The sequence below is a fragment of the Rhinatrema bivittatum genome, chromosome 14 (genome assembly GCF_901001135.1).
Source record: "Rhinatrema bivittatum chromosome 14, aRhiBiv1.1, whole genome shotgun sequence".
In the NCBI taxonomy this organism is placed as follows: Eukaryota; Metazoa; Chordata; class Amphibia; order Gymnophiona; family Rhinatrematidae; genus Rhinatrema; species Rhinatrema bivittatum.
This window is the reverse complement of record NC_042628.1, coordinates 52746843-52756987: the sequence shown is the minus strand read 5'-3', so window position 1 is coordinate 52756987 and position 10145 is coordinate 52746843.

The window sequence follows — 10145 nt, the reverse complement described above, 5'->3', positions numbered from 1 at the left end:
AACTGGAGGTACTTGCGATGAGCTGGAGATATCGCAATGTGGGTGTATGCATCCTGGAGATCCAGAGAGCAGAGCCAGTCTCCTCTTTGTAGAAGAGGTAGAAGCGAGCCCAAGGTTACCATCTTGAACTTTTCCCGCTGGAGGTACTTGTTGAGGGCACGTAGGTCCAGAATTGGACAAAGCCCCCCGGATTTTTGGGGGATCAAAAAGTACCGGGAATAGAACCCTAAGGCCTTGTTGCGAAAGAGGAACAGGTTTTATTGCCCTTAACTGGAGAAGGGAAACCTCCTGCTCCAGAAGGACAGAGTGGTCAGTTACTCTCCACAGTTGTAGAGATGGTGATTCCGGTGGAAGAGCAAGAAAGTTCAGGTGGTAACCCTGAGCAATGATTGCTAGCACCCATTGGTCGGTTGTGATTGATTGCCACATGCCGTGAAAGTGGCACAATCGACCTCCCACTGGTATGCCTGGCAGAGGAATCAGGCTGCTGCTCTCCAAGGGAAAGTCAAAAACCTGAAGCAGGCCCCAGCTGGGGAGTTGCTTGTGGCTTTTGCTTCCAGGGCTGGCGAGGCTGAGATTTTTGATAAGGCCTCGTAACTCGGGACCTTGTTGGTGGAGGATAGTACTTCCCCGGGCGGAAGAATGACTTCTTAGAGTCCTTCTTGAAGGGCTGTCTAGAAGGGAAGTCAGAAGGTATCGATGAGAGCTGTTTGAGGGTCTCATGATGGTCCTTTAATTCAGCCACTATTTGCTGAATCTGTTCACCGAACAGGTTATCTCCTATACAGGGCAGATCAGAGAGCCTGTCTTGTACTTCTGGGCGAAGATCAGAAGACTTGAGCCAGACCCAGCACCTTGCCAAAATGGCAGTTGCAGACACTCTAGTGGAGGTGTCGAATATATCATAAGCTTTTCTTATCTCATGCTTTCCTGCCTCAAACCCCTTGTTGACAAGGATTTGAAGATGTTCTTGGAATTGGTCAGGCAGGGTTTCAGAGAAGTACTGTATTTGCTTGAAAATGACCCTGTTGTATTGGGTCATGTACAGCTGGTAAGAAGCAATTTTGGAGATGAGCATGGCCCCTTGGAACACTCGTCGACCAATATTGTCTAGGAACTTGTGTTCCTTGACAGGAGGGGTAGAGGAGTGAGGCTTCGGCCTTTTTGCTTTCTTTTGAGCTGATTCTACCACAACTGAGTGGTGGTCGAGCTGAGATTTTTGAAAGCCAGGGGCTGACTATACTAGATAGGTAGTGTCAGCCTTTCTGTGTACTGGGGCAATGGATCCAGGGTTTTCCCAGTTCTTTTTGAGGTCAAGAAGAACTTGATGAATGGGAATAGAAGTGATCACTTTAGGGGCATCCAGGAACTGGAGAAGCTCCATCATCTGGTGGCTATCATCTTGCTCCGTCTGAAGCTGAAAAGGGATCAATACCGACATTTCCTTCACAAAATTAATGAAAGAGAGGTCCTCTGGAGGAGAACGCTTTCTACTTTCAGTAGGAGAGGGAAGTGATGGTAAGTCATCGGTGTCTGTGGAAGTATCATCACCCCAGGTGTCATAAGGATCAGCAGGCTGACCTGTAGCACGAGAGGGGGGTTGGATACCCGAAGGGCCTGGCTGAGGCTCCAAGAAAATCGAAGGAATCACCGGGGGCACAGTGGACGCCCTGGGGGGTATCGGTGCTGGCATCGAAGGCATCGATGGCACCGATGTGCGTATCGCCCCCGATGAAAGAATCGGTGGCGAGGGACAACATGGCATCGATGGCTGAGGCAACACCCCCGAAGGAGGAATGTGGAACGGTGTTTCTCCTCCCGATGAAGCTGTCATCGGGGAGTGCACCGGAGCCATGGGAATCACCGGAAGGGCAGTCATGAGCGCCTCCATCCGGGATAGCAGCGGTGCCAGCGCTGCTGGAATCGGGTCGGTGACCGGTTCCACTCTCGGTGCCTGTGTCGGTGCCGGAGGACCTGGAGTCATTGCATCGCCTTGTCGATGGCCTCCTGGACCATCCGGTACAGTTCTTCCTGGAGACCTGGGGCAATCAACCCCAGCTCCATGATGGAAGAGGGAGGCTGAGGCACAGTCGGAGGGACCACCTTTACAGGCGGAATCGCGACTCCCAAACCCCGATCGGGTGAGGGTGGCCTTGATGTCCTGGTCGCAGGAGTGGTCAGTGCCATTCATGGATGGGGCTTCTTAGATGGTGGCTCGGATGGTGGCGAGATCGATTTCGCTCCCTCGACGGTCCGAGACTTAAGATGCCGATGTTTCTCCCTAAGATCCCCTCGATCTTGAGGGGGAGAAACGGGAGTCTATGGCCGGCGGTCACCGGACGGTTGTCGATGGTGGTGCGACTTCGACGGTGCCGGTTCCGATGACGTCGATGTGATGGACGGCGTCGGGTGCGAGCACGGAAAAGGAGTCCCATCTTCTCCATTCTGACTTTGCGACCTTTTGGTGTCATGAGGGCACATTTGGTGCAAGTCAGGACATCGTGCTCACAGCCTAAACACATTACACAGACTCCATGAGGGTCTGTGATAGACATGGTGCGAGTACAGTCCGGGCACCGACAAAACCCCGACACCATGGCCATAGAAAAAAAATGAGCCGCGGTACGGTCAATGGCCAGTAGGCCACGAGGGCCAAACTCGACGGTAATCGACGAAAAACGGTGAAAAACTTACCGGAGTACCGCGGCCTGAGAAAAGTTAGAGGAGGAACCCCTGTGGGGCAATCTAATTTTAATTAACTCTGTGAGGAAAATTCCTGTCAGGAATCTCTTCAGAACTCCTAAACCGTGAGGCTACTGCTGTGCGGAAAAAAGAAGACTGAAGGGGGACCCCTGCTGGCTGCAGGGTTAGTGCCATGCTGGGCATGCCCAGTAGGGGCCAGTCAAAGTTCTGGAAACTTTGACAGACATTTTCCGTGATTGGGCTCCATCCTGATGATGTCACCCATATATGAGGACTACCATACTGCTTGTCCTGTGAGAAAAATTACTTTCCAGGTGAGATAGAGATCACAGGAGTGGAGAGGCTCAAATGGAGGTTTCATGAGCCATCCTAAGACCACGTTAAGGTCCCAAGCGGGGGCCGGAGGGCGCAATGGAGGTTTCAGGTGGAGCAAACCTCTCATGAAGCGTGTGACTAAGGGCTGTGTCGAAATAGAGACATCTCCCATGCCGTTGTGGAAAGTGGTTACCGCACTGACATGCACCCTTATAGAGGACGTTTTCAGGCCTAATTCTGACAGATGCCAGATAGTCCAGAAACTTCGCAGTGGAACAGGTGAAGGGGGTCTATAGACATGGACAAGACCATAAACCTTTTCCACTTAGAACGATAAGAGCGTCTCGTGGAAGGCTTTCGCGAAGCTACCAGGACTCGGGATACTGACTCCAAAAGGTTAAGGGGTTGGAGTATTAACCTTTCAACGGTTACTTTCTAGAGACAGGGCCTGGAGGTTGGGGGTGGCATAGGCACCTGTCGTTCTGAGTTATCAGAAGCGGATCCTCCCCCAGAGGATACGGCGAACTGATAGGTCCCGGAGGATTGGGAACCAGACTTAGCGTAGCCAGTGAGGGGCTATCAGAATCATTAAGCCCTTGTCCCTTTGTAACTTCATGAGAGTCTTCGATATGAGTAGAAGTGGAGGGTATGCGGAGAGGAAATCGCTGGACCACAAGAGGGCGAAAGCATTCCTTGGCTGTGAGTGAGCGAGCAGAATTTTTCCACTTTTTGGTTGTGGATGGACACAAAGAGGTCTATTTGTGGATAACCCCAACATTGGAAGATTGTGTCCGCTATCGTGGGGTTGAGAGACCATTCGAGCGGATGAAGGGTCCGACTCAACCTGTCGGCCAGAACATTGTCCACGCCCAAGTAGGTCACTCTGAGGGGTGAAAGGCGTTGGGACATAACGGTATCCTCAATTCCACCAGAGGAAGGGCACCGATCAACGCATCCAGCCTGCCGCGTAGTGGTGCGAGCACCGTGGAAATCAGGTTGGCGACTGGGGCTGGCCTCTGTCCCAGCGTTGATGGAGGTTGGAAGCCCTGCAGTGCCTTTCCGATGGCCTCTTGGATCATGCAATCCAATTCCTCATGGAAGCCTGGGGCGTGCAACCCCAGCTCCAGCGTAGGAGGCAGCACTGGCATAGCTGGAGGGTCCATCAGTGAAAGTGGAGTTGTGGCTCCTGGCACCAATGAAGGTGGGGAACACCTCGGTGATCCAGTCACAGAGAAGGATGGGGCCTTCTCTGGGATTTCTTTTTCGGTGGCTCTGTTGACCCCGATGGTGAGGGCTTACCTGGATCAGCGGACTGAGCCTTCCGATGACAAGTGTCGACGCTTTTCACGATGTTCTCCTCGGTCCATCTCCGGAGCTGAAGAAGTCGACACCTTCAGATTAGCTGGTGCCGGGTGGGCAGCACCAGTGTCCCGCTGCTGACGAGAGGTTGATGGCACCAGCTCAAACGATGTCGAAGTGCTCGATGGAGTAAAAAAAGCCTCCATCTTCTCTGAGCGGGCCTTACAGCCCTTCGGTGTCATTTGGGCACATTTGGTGCAAGTTAAGACACCATGGTACGACCCCAAACACATCACACAAACCCTATGCGGGTCTGTGATGGACATTGTCAGAGGACAATCGGGGCATCAACAAAACCAGACACCATGGCTTCGACAAAAATTTAGCCGCGGTGTGGGCTATGGCAGGTAGGCCCTGAAGGGAAAACTCGACGGGAATCCATCGCAAATGAGGGTAAAGCCTTACCTTACGACCGTGAACTACGGAATCGATAGGGGGACCCCTATGGGGTAGAATTTTTTGAGATTTTGGAAAGACGTTCTGTGAGGGAAAATTCCTGTCAGGAATCTCCAGAGAGCTCCTTATCCCGCGTGGCCACTGCTGCACAGGAAAAAGACTGAAGGGGGACCCCTGCTGGATGCAGGGTTGGTGCCATGCTGGGCATGCCCAGTAGGTGCCAGTCAAAGTTCTAGAAACTGACAAAAGTGTTCCGTGATTGGGCTCCATCCTGATGTCACCCATATGTGAGGACTACCATCCTGCTTGTCCTGTGAGAACAATGATTCCCCTGGCACAGAGGTAATCGGAGGCTGCAGAAAGCCGGAAGGTGCTGGCAAAGGCTAGGGGAACCGTGGTCTAAGGAACACTGTACTGGCCACATCTTCCTAGTTGGGGGACCCGAGAACCGGGATTGCCCCAGTAGAGGATATCTGTGACTGTTGAGAAATAGAAGGCCCCTCTGACACCGGGTGTGTCGGGAGGGTGCCCAAAAGGACGTCCAAATGCTGTAGCAGGTGTTAACATCGATGGCGGAAGCTCAGGCACTGGTATGGGGGCTGGCGGCACTGGCAGCTCACTCTGGAACGCTTTGAGCACAGAGGACTGCACCCCTGTGGTCCAACTCCTCCTGAAAGTCCAGGGTGGCCAGGACTGAGGGAGGAAGATGAAGTGGCACCGGCTCTTCCTCTGGTCTCCAAGGTGGCACGATGCCCAGTACAGATATTGGTGGGGAACACCTATGACTACCGGAGGCATCCCATGGGGCCTCTGATGGCCAGTGTTGCTTCAGTGGCATCCCGGCAGATGCCAGTGCTGCACCGGAACCACGCGGCAATGGCGATGTTTGTGGAATCTCCCTCTGTGCTCGGCCTGGTCTTTCACCAGTGCCAAGGAAGCAGAGAATCCAGAGAGATTCTTCGGGAGAGCGGTGAAATCACCGAGGACTTATCACCGTTCCCACAATCCTTGGAAGTGTTGGCAATAGTGCCTAGCAAAAGGTATGCAACGACTTCCAGGTGGCCGCTCGGCCTATCTCCTGGGAAGAAACGGACTGACTCTCCACCCAGGACGCCGCCTGAGAACGAAGAGAGAATGGGCTCTGATGCCCAGTGGGGGTTGCCTACCCGCTCCTATATACGCTGCCACAATAGCTTCTTTCAGCCAGCAAGCAATCGTCTCCATAGCCTGGGATCCTTTCTTGGGACCATGCCAAAGGACAAACAAATGATCCAACAGACGAAATTCATTAGTGACCTCCAGGTAACTGATCAGGATGAGCTTGACATCAAGCTTACGGAGATCGCATGGATTGTCAGTGGAGAAAGAAGGGAGTTCTACCTTCTGATTCAGATGAAATGCAGAGGAAGGAACGAGGGCACCGTGCGCAAGCTGACCCCCAGAATCCGTGAAACGGAGGTAAGGTTCCCTGCAGGACAGTGCCTGGATTTCGGAAACCCAGCGAGCAGAGCAAATGGCCACGAGGAAGACAGTCATGAGGGTGATATCCTTGAGAGTAGCGGCATGCAGAGGCTCGAAGGGAGGGCCACCCATGATCTGGAGGACCAAGTTGAGGCTCCAGGAAGGACAAGGAGCCTGAACCAGAGGCTTCAGATGTTTCACTCCCTTGAGAAACCGGACGATATCCGGGTGAGAGGAAAGTGTCTATGGACCAGGGATCCAAGGACAGAAACCTGAACTCTGAGAGTTGTAGGCGAGACCCTTCTCCAGGCCTGCCTGAAGGAAAGAAAGGATCTGAGGTACAGAAGCCATCCGTGGCAGTGCTGAATGGGAAGCACACCAGGATTCGAAAACTTTACAAACCCGGACATAAGTGATGGATATAGAAGTCTTCCGAGCTTTGAGGGTTGAAACTACGGCCTCCGGCTATCCACGGCGCCTCAGTCTGCGCCTCTCAAAAGCCAGGCCGCAAGACAAAAGCATTCTGCCTGGTCGAAAACTACTGGCCCTTGATGCAGAAGGTGCGGCAGATGGCCTAGGCGGAGAGGGCAGTCCACCGCTATGTTTATCAAGTCCGCGAACCAAGGACAGCGGGGCCATTCCGCTGCTATCAGAATCACCAGACCCTGGTGGACTGCGATTTGCCGGAGGACCTTGCCCACGAGGGGCCACGGTGGAAACACAGAGGAGATGACGTGGCCATGGGAGCACTAGGGCATCCACGCCGTGTTCCCTTCTGCGACTGAAGTGCTTTTGCATTGTGAGAGATGCCATGAGATCCAGGCGAGGGGTCCCCCAACACTGGATGAGAAGCTGCATCGCCTCCTCGGAGAGCTCCCACTCCCCGGGATTGAGTCGTTGATGACTCAGGAAGTTCGCCTGAATGTTGTCCACCCCTACAATGTAAGAAGCCGCCAGCCGAGAGAGGTGAATCTCTGCCTATGCCATCAGCTTGTCAGTCTCCAATGAGACATGATGACTTCTCGTGCCCCCCCTGGCGATTGATATACGCTACTGTGGTTGCATTGTCCGAGAGAATTCTGACCACCCGATGGACGAGGGGAAGGAGACTCATCAGCGCCAGACGAACCACTCTGGTTTCCAAGCAATTGATTGGCCAAGTAGCTTGAGACTTCATCCACTGCCCCTGAACTGACGTAGTCTAGCAATCTGCCCCCCAGCCGGAGAGACTGGCATCCGTGGTGACCACCACTCATTCCGGAGTGCCCAAGGGCATCCCCTGCGCCAAGTGGAGCGGGTCTAGCTCTCAAAGCAGGCTGTCTCTGGCAAGCTGCGGGAGTGGAAGGATGGCCTGGTACTCCTGCGACACCAGTTTCCACTGGGAGAGTAACGCTCTCTGCAGCGGACGCATATGCGCAAATGCCCAGGGTACTAGATCTATAGTGGATGCCATTGATCCCAGAACCTGTAGGTAATCCCAAGCCGTGGGGGAGGAGAAGCAAGAGAAACGCTGAACCTGCACCAAGAGCAACTGGGCCCGATCTGCTCACAGGAAGACTTTGCCCGTCGCTGTATCGAACCGTGCTTCCAGAAGTCCAGAGACTGTGATGGAATAAGGCTACTCTTGGCGAAATTGACAACCCAACCGAGAGACTACAGGAGATGAACTATTCTGTTGACTGCCCAGTGACCCTGAGTCAAGGTCTTTGCTCAAATGAGCCAGTCGTCCAGATATGGGTGAACCAGAATTCCCTCTCATCGGAGCTGCTGCTATGACCACCACTTCCTTCATGAATGTTCTGGGTGCGGTCACCAGGCCAAAAGGTAGAGCTTGAAACTGAAAATGCTGTCCTAGAATCTTGAAGCGAAGGAAGCGCTGATGCGCTTTGAGGATGGGAATGTGAAGGTATGCCTCCATCAGATCCAGGGAGGCAAGGAACTTCCCCTGATGTAAAGCTGCAATCACAGAGTGCAAAGTCTCCATCCCGAAGTGAGGTACCTTGAGCAAACTTGTTGATCAACTTGAGGTCCAAAATTGGGCGGAGGATCCCTCCTCCTTGGAGACCACAAAGTAGACTGAATAATGGCTAGAGCCCACTTCCATGGGCGGTATGGGGAGGATTGCTCCGAGAGCTAGGAGCCTGTCGAGAGTCTGTCGAACAATGAGCTGCTTTTGGAGCGATCTGCAGGGAGAGAAATCTGTCTCTTGGAGGCCGAGCAAAGTCCAGGACCCACTGATCCGGACCCACTCCTCATGAAAAAAGGGATCTGTCCCCCAATCCTGGGAGCTGGGGAGTGGGACAGTTGGCATCATTGGGAAGGCTTTGAGGATGCCCTTTGTGCCATCCCGTCCCTTGCCGGTCTGCGGCCTCAAAAGGAACGGGACCAAGCCTGAGATCGGGAAGAGGGCGTCAGATGAGTCGCCTGTCTTGTGGTGTGGAAGCGGCGTTGATCGCGGAACCTGCTTCTGGAGGCATTGAACGCCTAGGAGGTCGCGGCCGATCTTCAGGGAGCCTATGTACCATGTTCTCTCCGAGAGATTTGATAATCTGGTCCAGATCGTCCCCAAAGGGGAATTTCCCTTTAAAAGGAAGGGATCCCACTGTCTTGGATGAGGAATCTGCCGACCAGTTGCGGAGCCAGAGAAGACATCGGGCCAAGACTGCAGATACCATTGATCTGGCCAGAACTCAGAGGAAGTCATACATGGCACCTGCTCCGTAGGCAATGACGGCCTCCAAACGGTCAGCCAGACATGCTTCCTCCAGTGGTAGCTCTTGTGAAGTGAGAAGCTGCTGCACCCAGTGTAGTCCTGCTCTTTGCACCAGCGAGCTACAGATGGTCGCCCGGACTCCCAGCGCAGAAACCTCAAACACTCTTGAGATAGACCTCTAGCTTCCTGTCTTGCAGATCCCGCAGCGCTGTGTGGGATCTGTGGTTGTTAGTTTCGTAACTGCCAAAACAGCGGAGTCGACCTTAAGCAGTTTGAGAAAATCCTCAGGGAAGGGGTATAAGAACATAAGAACATGCCATACTAGGTCAGACCAAAGGTCCATCAAGCCCAGCATCCTGTTTCCAACAGTGGCCAATCCAGGCCATAAGAACCTGGCAAGTACCCAAAAACTAAGTCTATTCCATGTTAACATTGTTAATGGCAGTGGCTATTCTCTAAGTGAACTTAATAGCAGGTAATGGACTTCTCCAAGAACTTATCCAATCCTTTTTTAAACACTGCTATACTAACTGCACTAACCACACCCTATGGCAACAAATTCCAGAGTTTAATTATAGTTTTTCCATTGCCCTACTGACCTTGAGGGAAGCTTCTGGCGAATCCCATTCCCTAGCCAACAGCTGGAGAAAAGTCGGATGGGTAGGAAAGGCCCTGGTCAGAAGGGGGAGCCCCAACCAGCACAGGGTCTCCTTTCATCCCTGAAGGAGTAGGACCAGGCAGATCCAGAGGGGCCTCAATGTCCAGTTCTTGCAGGATATGTGGAATAAGTGTCCAACTCGTCTCTCTGGAAAATCCGCAATACCCTAGGGTCATCCCCTTCCATCTGAAGGGAGCAGGGGATCATCCAGGCCAGGGTCTGACACTAAATCCACACCCCCCCCTGCAGGGCAGAGAGCCAGACACACCCTGGAGGACCCCTGAGGGACTCCCGGGGCCCCCATTCCTGGGGCCTCTACTCCTTGGGAGACGGATCAGCCATCCTAAAAAGTATGGGAGGCAGAGGGCCAGGAGCGGGATCCAGAGGCTGGGACATCCTGGCCAGGTAGGCATTGTGCATGAGAAGCACAAAGTCTGTGGAAAACGGGGGTGGGCCCAAGGGAGGTAAAACAGAGGCATCACCAGAAGGTAAAACGGGTCCCAGCGGTGGAACCAGTGTTAGAACCAGCGGTAAAAGTGA